Here is an 11,718-nt window from a genome sequence, read left to right on the forward strand (position 1 = left end):
AGTAAACTCTAGGCCAGTTCCTCCAACCTGAACAATAAGGAAAATGATAAATTTAACAACAGCCTATTTGGAAATCAAAGTACATTGAGGCAGAATTGATATATTTTTATGGAAGAGAAATAGAGTCTGAACAATCTATTAGAATTTAATGGGCAGGACAAATGAAGAAGAATCAATGAGTATAGTAAATTAGGATTTTTCAGACATTTGATAGATTGGTGCAAAGCACATTGTTCACAAAATTAATGCTTGCCAGATTTGGGATTAATATATTAGTATTATTGGCAATTTGTTAATGGAAAGAAAACTAAAGACCTAACAGGCTAACTTTTCTTTTGAATTCAGCCATCCATTTTAATGATTTGAAAGCTTGGGCGATGATGGTATATCAAACTTGCTCATAGCACAAAGTTAAATGGAAAAGAAAGATATGAACGTTTTGTAATTGGATACAAATTAATTAAATAATCAGGCAATAAGCTGGAAGAAGGAATGTAATGTGCAGATGTAAAATATTCCACTTTAAAAGAAAAGCTGAATATTTTTGGCAGAAACATTAAGAAACTAGAAAACATTTTAACTCAGTGGAATTTAGCTGCTGTACAAAACTGTAGAGGATTAGATAAAAGGCATAAAGCAAGTATTAAGGCTAATGGTATGTTAACTATTATCACAACATGATTAGAATGTAAAAGTTCGTATTGTTGTTCCTTTCCGTGCCTTGTTGTGCACCAGGTGGCAACCCTGTCATTTCTTCAGTTTTTACAAGGCCAAGTTGCTAGCTCAAAGCTCAACCCAGCACAGATAGAAAGCATGCAAGGAGCTGGCTGGATTCGAACCTGGGACTACTTGCCCTGGAGTTGCCACCAGCCACTATGCCACTACACCACCAGCCGGCTAAAACGTAAGAGTTAGGGGCTAGAAATACTCTCAAAGGATACTTTTAGACAAAAAACCACTTACTAAACAAGTAGGATATCAAACAGATTCTGAATTCTCTTTGCATATAAGACTTACATACAGATAGGTTTTCTACTTCATTCTTTCATCGAACACCATTGTCCTACACACAGGCACATTGAGGTCTTCTTCAAGATCCTTTACCCACTTGACTTGGTCTTGAATTTGACCTCACTTCCTTCAACCAGCCAGTCGCTTTTCCTCACACAAGCTCTGACAGTTCAATCCAGCCTCAAGATCCTCATACATCCTTAAATGAATTTCTGACTCATTCCACAGACTTACTGAGCATCGCCCAAACAATAGCAGAGCTAATGGATGAAAGGCTTTAATATACACAAAGTGTGCAACGCAGACTCTAGTCTTCGAAATATCTAATTGAAATGTTAACTCTGTATATCTTTCCACAGATGCTGCCTGACTTGCTGGATATTTCCATTTTGATCTCAAGATTTCCAGCATGTACAGATTTTGATTTTCATTTACTGAAAAGCAATGCTTACCTTCTGTGCATTCGTTATTCAGTGTTCTGCCTCTAGAGGCGCTATTCGTTTTGTATGCAGGTTCATTTTGTACAAATATCACTTCCTGTTCATAAGCTGTTATCATTTCCTATATGGGTTAATATGGATTTCACCCTATAGCACATGTAGTAGAAAGGCATCAATCTCCATCCACTCTTTACTTGCCCTTCAATCATCAATATCTTTTCAAAAAAGTTTTCTTATTAAAAACACTCAAGAAACTTTCCAGCTCAGATGATTTTTGAGAAGGTGTTCAACTCTCTGCCTAGCTTTGCATGCAACATATTGCAAGGGTATTTTATGGATGAAATGATCTAAGTTTTAGGTACTTCTTTTAAATCTGCTAGATTCTAAAATTAGAAGTGTAGAGACATACAACTTATCAGTGACAGTATGCCATTAGAAGTTTTACAAAACTACTATCTAAATCTACAAATTATGTATATTATATATATATTCCAGCCGGATGCTATTTTGCATTAAAACTACAATCCTGAGAAAAAATAGGGAAAAAAATCACAACGTAAGTCTTTTGCAGTTTTCTGAAGTACAGGTATATACACATGAATAAATTCCCATCGTTGGCACGTGGTCAAGTGGTTAAGGCATTCGTCTAGTGATCTGAAGGTCGCTAGTTCAAGCCTTGGCTGAGGCAACGTGTCGTGTCCCTGAGCAATGCACTTAACCACACATTGCTCTGCGACGACATCGGTGCCAAGCTATGTGGGTCCTAATGCCCTTCCCTTGGACAACATCAGTGGCGTGGAGAGGGGAGGCTTGCAGCATGGGCAACTGCCGATCTTCCATACAACCTTGCCCAGGCCTGCGCCCTGGAAACCTTCCAAGGCGCAAATCCATGGTCTCACGAGACTAACGGATGCCTATAAAAAAACTTCCCATTATTAACTCTGAAAATATTCCTTTCATCTATCTGTGAATGGAAGGTAAAATAAACAATTATTAATGTAAATAATAAACCTTGCCAAGACTATTATTGAATGTGTCACAAGATTTATAAAACTTAAGGGTATTCCTTTGTATCTTATAATGCCTATTCCTAATGAGGCCACATTTTCCATTTACACTGTAGAAGTAAAATTCAGCTTTGCAAGTATATTGCAGCATGTAAGAATAACCTGCTAATTTTAGAGAGACCTAAATACATAATATGTTGATACAAAGTGACATCCAATTTGGGTGTTTATGTTCTGTACATTCTTGTCAATGCAGACTATTTCACTTTCTCCAAGCTCTCTAGCTGACCCTTCAATTGCAATAATTACACTTTGTTTTGAATAGAGGGACAATCATGGCATATGTTAAAGCATTCCCTGGCATGACATGGGGAAAACATATCTTCAGTGAAATATTGCAAGGTCTGTAGACTGTCTAATTGGATAATGGTGGGTCTGCCGATGCACCTTTAGCGTCGGCAGTATTTCTATTGAAAAATTTGCTAGAAATCTTCTTTGGCCTCTTGCTTCCTGAGAGGAAAAAAGAATTTCAAAATGAGTGTTCTTCTTACTGAGGTGCCATTGCATGTCACAGAGAAATTCTTCTGACTGGTAAACTGAACTGAGAAAATACTTTAAAAATCTGGAGATTAAAGTATGATGCAAACACAAACAATGCAATGAAAAGAAATCAAAATGAGTATAAAATGGCATTGTAGGGCTTTGTGAAAAGCAGGAAACAATTTCTGTTGGCATTGCACAGGTGCTAAATTTAGGGTGTTGATGCAATTGCAGAGCAGTGCACTGATTCCCTGTCTTCCAAGTCTAAGTCAGTTGAAATACATGGATGGCATACCACTATTTGCATCTCTGCATCCTTGATTGCCGTAAACCACTGCTACTAGTGGATTAATAATTGATATCATCACCATAGTCTTATTTTAGTCTGCTGTCTTTATCCACTTTATTTTTTATACATTTCCTATTCTAACTTACAGTAATTTGGTTATGTATTGCACTGTACTGCTGCCATAAAACACATGCTTTTTTTTTTGAAAATTCTGTAACATTAGTGTGCAGACTCCTCATCATCAAAAATCTTAATGCACATTAAGGCTTCTTAGTAATTCGCATTGCTTCTATTGGTTATGATAGTTCAACTCATGGCATAAATTAATGGAAAAATATTGTACTTCCTACAATTTTTAAATAGATATTCCAAATATATAGAAGAACAAATGTTCTAATTAGCATCTTGAGCTGGTATATAGTTTCCACCACAGCAATGGGATATTCAGCTGAATTGTCCATCCTGACCAAAATATCTATGGAAGCCAGTTCCATTTGCCTGTGCTTAGCTTATATCCCTCTACATGCTTCTATCCATGTATAACATTTTAAATATAATTGTACCCACTTCTACTGTTTTCTCTGGGAGCACGTTCCACGTACCCAACACTCTCTGTGTGAAAAAGTTGCTTCCCAGGTCCTTTTTAAATATTTCCCCTCACCTTTAATCTATGCCCTATAGTTTAAGATTCCTTCCACCAGCATTTTTTTAAGATCCATTTGACTAGCTTAGCCTGAATCCCGATGTGAACTAACCTTCCAGATTAGCCTTTCATGTAGTCTATCAAGATCTCACTAAGGTCCAGAAGGCACACAGTCTTCAATTTTCCATGCACAAAGCTATGCTGACTATCCTTGCCTTACCAAGTGCTGATAGATCATATCCCTCAGAATACTCAGCACTAAGTTTCCCATCACTGGCCTGTTGTTCCCAGGCTTATTTCTGCAGACCTCCTCAAATAAATGCACAACATGAGCAATCCTCCAGTTTTCCAATTCTCACTGGTGTCTAAAGATTTTGCAAATAACTCTGTCAATTTTTTCCTTGGCTTTCTATAATGCCCTTGGATTCACTTGATTATGTCCTGGGGATTTATCCACCTTATTATGCCTTAAGACTGTCAGTGGTTGGTAGGTTAAATGGTTATTGTAAGTTGTCACATGATGATGCTAGGGTTAAATCAGGGGTTGCTGGTCGGTGTGGCTCAAAGGGCTGGAAGGGGCTGTTTCATGCTCTATCTCAATCAATCTCTTCCAACACTGTAATTTGGATATGTTCCAATACTATTCATTTCCCTTAATTCCTTAGCTTCCATGATCTTTAAAAATGCTATTTTCTTTAAGCTTTTTTGCTTCACTTCAAAGTAAACACGAGGCTTACTAGTGAGACTTAGCAACTGTATGAACACTTGCTATTCAAAAGTGCAGTAGTACTTCACTAAAATAATCTGTTTGTAAATTCAATCACTGCTTATATTATTGAATTTCTCATGGTATTAGAAGAAGAAAGGAAAAGAAATTTAACATACACTCATTTCTGGATCAAAAGTGCATCATGACTTGAATATAGGAGGGAGAGGCTATGAGAAATTTGTGCTCATGCCTCATTCATTTAATATTGCTCAAGCAACCATTGTAATTTCTGTTGTTTATTGGCAGCTTGGTAGTTTGTAATTTGGGAGTAGTGATGACAATTAGACATCAGAAATGTCATTTAATCATGGCCTGCACCACTTACAAAAGAAGGATACCCTGGCGTTTGCAGACTGAATTGAAACTACGCGGGCACTCTTCTCTGCCACTTCAAACTGACTCCTGGGAGGCTGACCAGAGGTTCAAACCTTCAGAAAGCAAAAGGTACTAAAGCAGTTTGCCTAACATCAGTAAGTCACCTTCTACTGCATTCTTCTCCAAAGCGAAATTGTTAAACTTTAAAAAATGGTAAATGATTTAGGCCTATTTTATTACAGAGCTTGACATTTCATTCCTTCCCATTTATAAGATAGAATTCAAACTGACATTTCAAAATTATCAGTGCTTTAATCAGATAATCCTCAGAACATATAAAAAAATGTTCATGGCCCTATTGATATTGAAAGGAATTTTAAAGTCATAGTACCATGCCCTGCTGAATGGACATATACGTATGTTGAAGTATTTTCTGTTTGGTTCAAATCTAGTAGTACCTTTGAACGTAGATGGCCAAGGGTGGGGTGAGGAGAGTTGGTAAGTTTGCAAATAGGAAGATATTAAGTTAAGGTGAATACCACACTGGTATTTGTTTAATCAAGTTTGTTTAATTTGCGTAGATGTATGCGTCAGAGGTGTTGAGAAAGCTGCAGTTGCAGCTTGTGATTGGTATGGGCTGCACAGTATGACTAAAGTTATAGAAGGGTTATGCTGCTGAATGTTATTGCACAAGACTCTGGTCTTCTGTACACTAGTGTGTAGGACATGCAGCGAACTAAAAAGAAACTCACATTCCATGTAACTTGTGTGAAGTCCCCGATTTTCAAATACCTTTCATTTGCAATCAAAGTTAGGTTGTATAGCATACTGTAATGCAATAATGTGCTCCTCATGTCTTTTTGGAAAGAATTATCCTAGAAATTACCTGCTAAATATCCTAGAAAACAAAAGCAATTTACCAAACTTTTCCAGATCATCATCACTTCTGCAATATTTTCAGAAAGCAGACACTGGTAATTATTCAACTTATCTCAATTTATCTTTTGCTCCTTTATTTGCTATTTTTACCAACTACTTTTTTGCCTGCACCATGAAGGCTATTATTTTTAATGACCTAGATTTTGCAGTAAACTTTACTGAGTAATGATGAGTAATACTTCATCATTGCTCTGTGTAACTACAGCAAGAGATTTATGTGCATATATTGTTATCTGTGTTGTCACAATCTAGTACACCTTCAAAGGCTGTACTGTTTTTAGACTTCTCTAGCACAGTCAAGCTAAAATCACTTGAACTGACATGGATTTGTGTTTCTTGCAAATTAGCCTTAAAGTAAAATACATTACAAAATTTCACATAGTTTCTGTGGTCTGTATCTTTTGCATGATATTCTAAACACAGTTGTCACCTAAGAAACTATCTTGCCATTAAAAAGAAGTGATATTATGCATTTGCATTGTAATTTCCTTGCATAAATACTTTAACACTGATTGGATTTTAAAGCCAGAGAGAGCTGGATCTGTGGAATTCATTGCCACAGGCAGCTGTGGAGGCCAAGTTTTTACATATATCTAAGGCAGAGGTTGATAGATTCTTGATTGGTCAGGGCATGAAGGGATACAGTGAAAAGGCATGAAAATGGGCTGAGAGGAAAATTGCAACACACATCAAAGTTGCTGGTGGACGCAGCAGACCAGGCAGCATCTGTAGGAAGAGGTGCAGTCGATGTTTCAGGCCGAGACCCTTCGATTAGTCCTGACGAAGGGTCTCGGCCTGAAACGTCGACTACACCTCTTCCTACAGATGCTGCCTGGCCTGCTGCGTCCACCAGCAACTTTGATGTGTGTTGCTTGAATTTCCAGCATCTGCAGAATTCCTGTTGTTTGAGAGGAAAAATGGATCAGCCATGATGAAATGGCCTAATTCTGCTCCTATATCTTATGGTCTCATGACTTTTAAATTGTTTTTTTTATGATATTTCAGCTTTTAAGTTATTTATGATGTTTATTTAGCACTAAAATCTCCAAATGTTAATTAAAGTTCATCTTAATTTGTGGTACTTTTTCCATAGATGCTACCTGGCCTGCTGAGTTCCACCAGCATTTTGTGTGTGTTGCTCAGACTTCCAGCATCTGTATATTTTCTCTTGTTTGTGATTTGACTACTACTGTGTGAAGTCTCTTCCAGGGATGCCTACCCTGAAGAAGTTTAAATCTTCCCTTCCATGGGAGTTCAGTAAAACTCTCTCTCTTTGCACCCCTGCTGTTATCCCTGCTGCTCTCCAACTCTTTGACCATATGAAATCCCAGCACTTTACTCATCCTTCCCCCTCTAGGTTTCATCTATCACCTGGCATTTCTCTCTCCCCTCCCCCCACCTTGCAAATCTACTACTCAGCTTTTTTTCTCCAGTCCTGCTGAAGGGTTTCGTCGACTGTACTTTTTCCCATACATGTTGCCTGGCCTGCTGAGTTCCTCCAGCATTCTGTGTGTGTTTCTTACTGTAGGAGTTTTTTTCACATGATTGACTACACTGCCATCATAGCTACTGGGGTGAAGAGATACCACAGATGTTATACTTTGCAGCAAACAACAGCTGATTTTACCATTATTTTGGGTATATTTTATCCCAGTCAACAACAAATGGTGTTGCAAATTTTTTGCTAACCTCTCCTGCACTCCCCTTTAACAAAGACTTTTCCTTTTATTTTACCCACTTCCTTTATTTCCCCATCTTTAATATTTGCTTTAAATCTGTTGCAGGTTCTGAAGAAAGGTTAGCATGATAAATTGGCAAATGCTGTTCAACTTGTTGAATAGTCTCAGCATAATCCATTTATATTCCAGCAGACTCTTGATTGGAATAAATTACTCTTTAAAGTGGGGCAGCAACTGAAGGTTTTAATTGGTTATCAACCTGCTGTCATAACATACTCTAGAATCACAGGAGTCTAATGCTCACTAATCAATTATTCATCCTGAATAAGATAAAGTTTGTCTTTGAACTTTACTCCCTTTAACTTGGCTAGAACCTTCCCCCTTTCATAGTGAATGCTTGAAGGATACAGCTCACAGTTTGTGCAGAATACAAAGGTTTTTCAACAATCAACCCGCTCTTCCTCTTAATTGGCAAATTAACATTTCATTGATAGTAATTATCTGCATGCATCTATTAGTTTATTCCTGAGACTCCAGAAATTTGTTTTTGGTATCTGTAGAAACAGTGCAAAGTGTTGAGGAATTGAAAAATTAGTTGATTTCCACAAGCAGCCTCATTCGTGAATATTCCGGTGAAATATTTTTTCTAGCGACATCCCAAATATAAATCACCTCAAATTGGTCCTTCTCAAAAGAACTAATGTCTCCAAACTGTAATGCAAGATTCCACCAATTGCACTGGTTTGTGATCTGTTCCAATTATTTTTTCCCCTTTAGGCATAGAGGCATTAATATGAACATTGTAAAAGCTTTCTTATTACAGAGAATGGTTAGAATCTATAATTTACCACTTTCAATTGGTGAGGGAATTGGAACTAAACTATCAGAACTTTCAGCGGAGAATTGAATGGACATTAGGGTGAGAATATTTGCAGCGCCGTGGGTCACAAACAGAGAAGACCATAATAAGACCATAATGTATAGGAGCAGAATTAGGCCACTTGGCCCATCGAGTCTGCTCCATCATTCTATTGTGGCTGATCTATTATCCCTCTCAATCCCACTCTCCTGTCTTCACCCTGTCACCTTTGAATCCCAGACTAACCAAATACCAATTAACACCCGCTTTAAATATACTCAATGACTTGGCGTCCACTGCCGTACATAGCAATGAGTTCCACAGATTTCTCTTGGTAAAGAAATTCCTCCTCATCTCTGTTTTGAATGGATATCTCACTATTCTGAGGCTCTGTTCCATGGTTATAGACTCACCCACTACAGGAAGCATCCTCTCCGCATCCACTCTATCGAAGCCTTTCAATATTCAATAGGTTTCAATGAGATCCTCCTCATTCTTGTGAACTCAAATGCTTGTTTTACATTAACCCTTTCATTCCCAGTATCATTCTTGTGAACCTCCTCTGTACTCTTCCCAGTAGTAGTACATCTTTTCTTCCATAAGGGGCCCAAAACTGCTCACAATACTCAAAGTCTGACCAATAACTTATGAAAGCCTTAGCATCACATCCTTGCTCTTGTTTTCTAGTCCCCTCAAAATGAATGCTAATAATGCATTTACTTTCCTAACCACCGGCTCAACCTGCACATTAACCTTTATGGAATCTTGTAGTAGGATATCCAAGTCTCTTGGCACCTCAGATTTTTGAATTTTCTCCTCATTTAGAAAACTGTCTAACCTCGAGTTTTTCCAACAAAGTGCATGACCATACACTACACTATATTTGATCTGCCACTTCTTTGCCCATTCTAATTTACTGCCCAGTTAACAACTTAAATGTTAAAGATGTTATTATTGAAAATGAATTTCAACAAAATTTGCTTGTAGATCAAGGTTTTGAGAGCATTTTGAGCATCTCTTGTTTTTTCTCAAAGCACAGATTATGACAATTTACCAATCAAACATTGTTGAGAAGATACTGGAGATAACCTGCCTAGATTTCTGAATATCTCATCCTGTGACTTGATATCAAGTGACTTTGGATTTTTGTTTTGACGATTGGAAGTACAATATAAATGCAAGCTGATGTTATTCAGAAGAATTTTCACAAATTATTCACCAAATTTATCGTTATGTTCATAATAAATTGCATTCAAGCTTTTTTAACAGAATGGTGCATTTACCAAGGGAATGCATATAAAATAGTTACTTGCTTTCTCTCATGAATTTTGATGTATAAGGGCATATGTAATAATATGCAGTATTTTCTTCACTCCATTATCTGACATTGGGCCAATCAATGGATCAATGCCATTCTGATCTTTTCTTGGCTGTATAGTGACTGGCTTAATTTGACAAGTTTTTCAATAGCATGGATCTGCAACAACAAAAAATCAGAAGTAAATAGGTAACCATTAAGTTCATGACTAATTCAAAGGATTCAAGGATTCAAAGTACATTTATTATCAAAGTATATATTGAGATTCATCTTCCTCACTAATACATGAAACTTTACAGCTCTATAATAACGACAACAAACATAGAGCATACTGTATGTTGCTTTGTGTTCAACTTTATGGCAACAGGAGTATAGCATACCAGGTATCTGAAGATAACTCAATCTTCTGCTGTGAAGACCATGTCATTTTACCGGAGATAAGAAAAAGAAAATCAATCCAGGTCTTCACATTTTCTAGATTCAAATTCTAATCTAAATTATTTAAATGTGTTTTATCTATTTACATACAAACAATGAATTCTCTGAATAATAAAAGTTTAGAAAGGGAAAGAATTATTAGGTAATTTTATTTGAAAATTCTGTTTAAAGACAGGTTAAGGAAGGTAAAACAGGATAGTTTGGGCAATGACATACATTTGTAGAGTCTCGCAAACACGAGGAATTCTGCAGATGCTGGAAATTCAAGCAATACACAACAAAGTTGCTGGTGAATGCAGCAGGCCAGGAAGCATCTCTAGGAAGAGGTACAGTCGACGTTTCGGGCCGAGACCCTTCGTCAGGACTAACTGAAGGAAGAGCTAGTGAGAGGTTTGAAAGTGGGAGGGGAAGGGGGAGATCCAAAATGATAGGAGAAGACAGGAGGGAGAGGGATGGAGCCAAGAGCTGGACAGTTGATTGGCAAGAGGGATATGAGAGGATCATGGGACAGGAGGCTCAGGGAGAAGGAAAAGGGGGAGGGGGGGAACCCAGAGGATGGGCAAGGGGTATAGTCAGAGGGACAGAGGGAGAAAAAGAAGAGAGAGAGAAAGAATGTGTGTATATAAATAGACAACGGATGGGGTACAAGGGGGAGGTGGGGCATTAGCGGAAGTTAGAGAAGTCAATGTTCATGCCATCAGGTTGGAGGCTACCCAGACGGAATATAAGGTGTTGTTCCTCCAACCTGAGTGTGGCTTCATCTTTACAGTAGAGGAGGCTGTGGATAGACATATCAGAATGGGAATGGGATGTGGAATTAAAATCTCCCAGTGGCCACACATAGATGATCCCAACAGATTAACAGGTGAATTGTTGCCTCACCTGGAAGGACTATTTTGCATCCTGAATGGAGGTAAGGGAGGCAGTGAATGGGCAGCTGTAGTATTTCTGTTATCTGCAGGGATATGTGCCAGGAGGAAGATTAGTCAAAAGGGATGAATGGACAAGGGAATCATGGATGGAGTGATATGTATGGAAAATAGAGAATGGGGAGGTGGTGGGAAACCTCATTCTTTGAAGGAGGACATCTCTGATATCCTGGAAAGGAAAGATTCATTCTGGGAACAGATGTGTGGAGACAAAAGAATGGAGAAAAGGGATAGGCTTTTTACAGAAGACGGAAAGGGATGAGGTATACAGGTAGTCAAGATACCTATGGGAGTTGGTAGGTTTATAAAAGATGCCAGTAGACAGTTTGCCTCATGAGAAGGAACCAGAGAGACTGAGAAAGGGAAAAAGGTGTCGGAAATAGACTGTAAATTTAAGGGCAGTGTGGAAATTGGAGACAAGGTTGATGAAATTGATGAGCTCCGCATGGGTGTATGAAGCAACACCAATCTAGTCATTGATACAGTACAGAAAGAGAACAGGGAGTATTACCAGAGAAGGTTTGGAGTATGAACTGTTCTAC

The sequence above is a fragment of the Mobula birostris genome, chromosome 7, assembly GCF_030028105.1.
Source record: "Mobula birostris isolate sMobBir1 chromosome 7, sMobBir1.hap1, whole genome shotgun sequence".
Lineage (NCBI taxonomy): Eukaryota > Metazoa > Chordata > Chondrichthyes > Myliobatiformes > Myliobatidae > Mobula > Mobula birostris.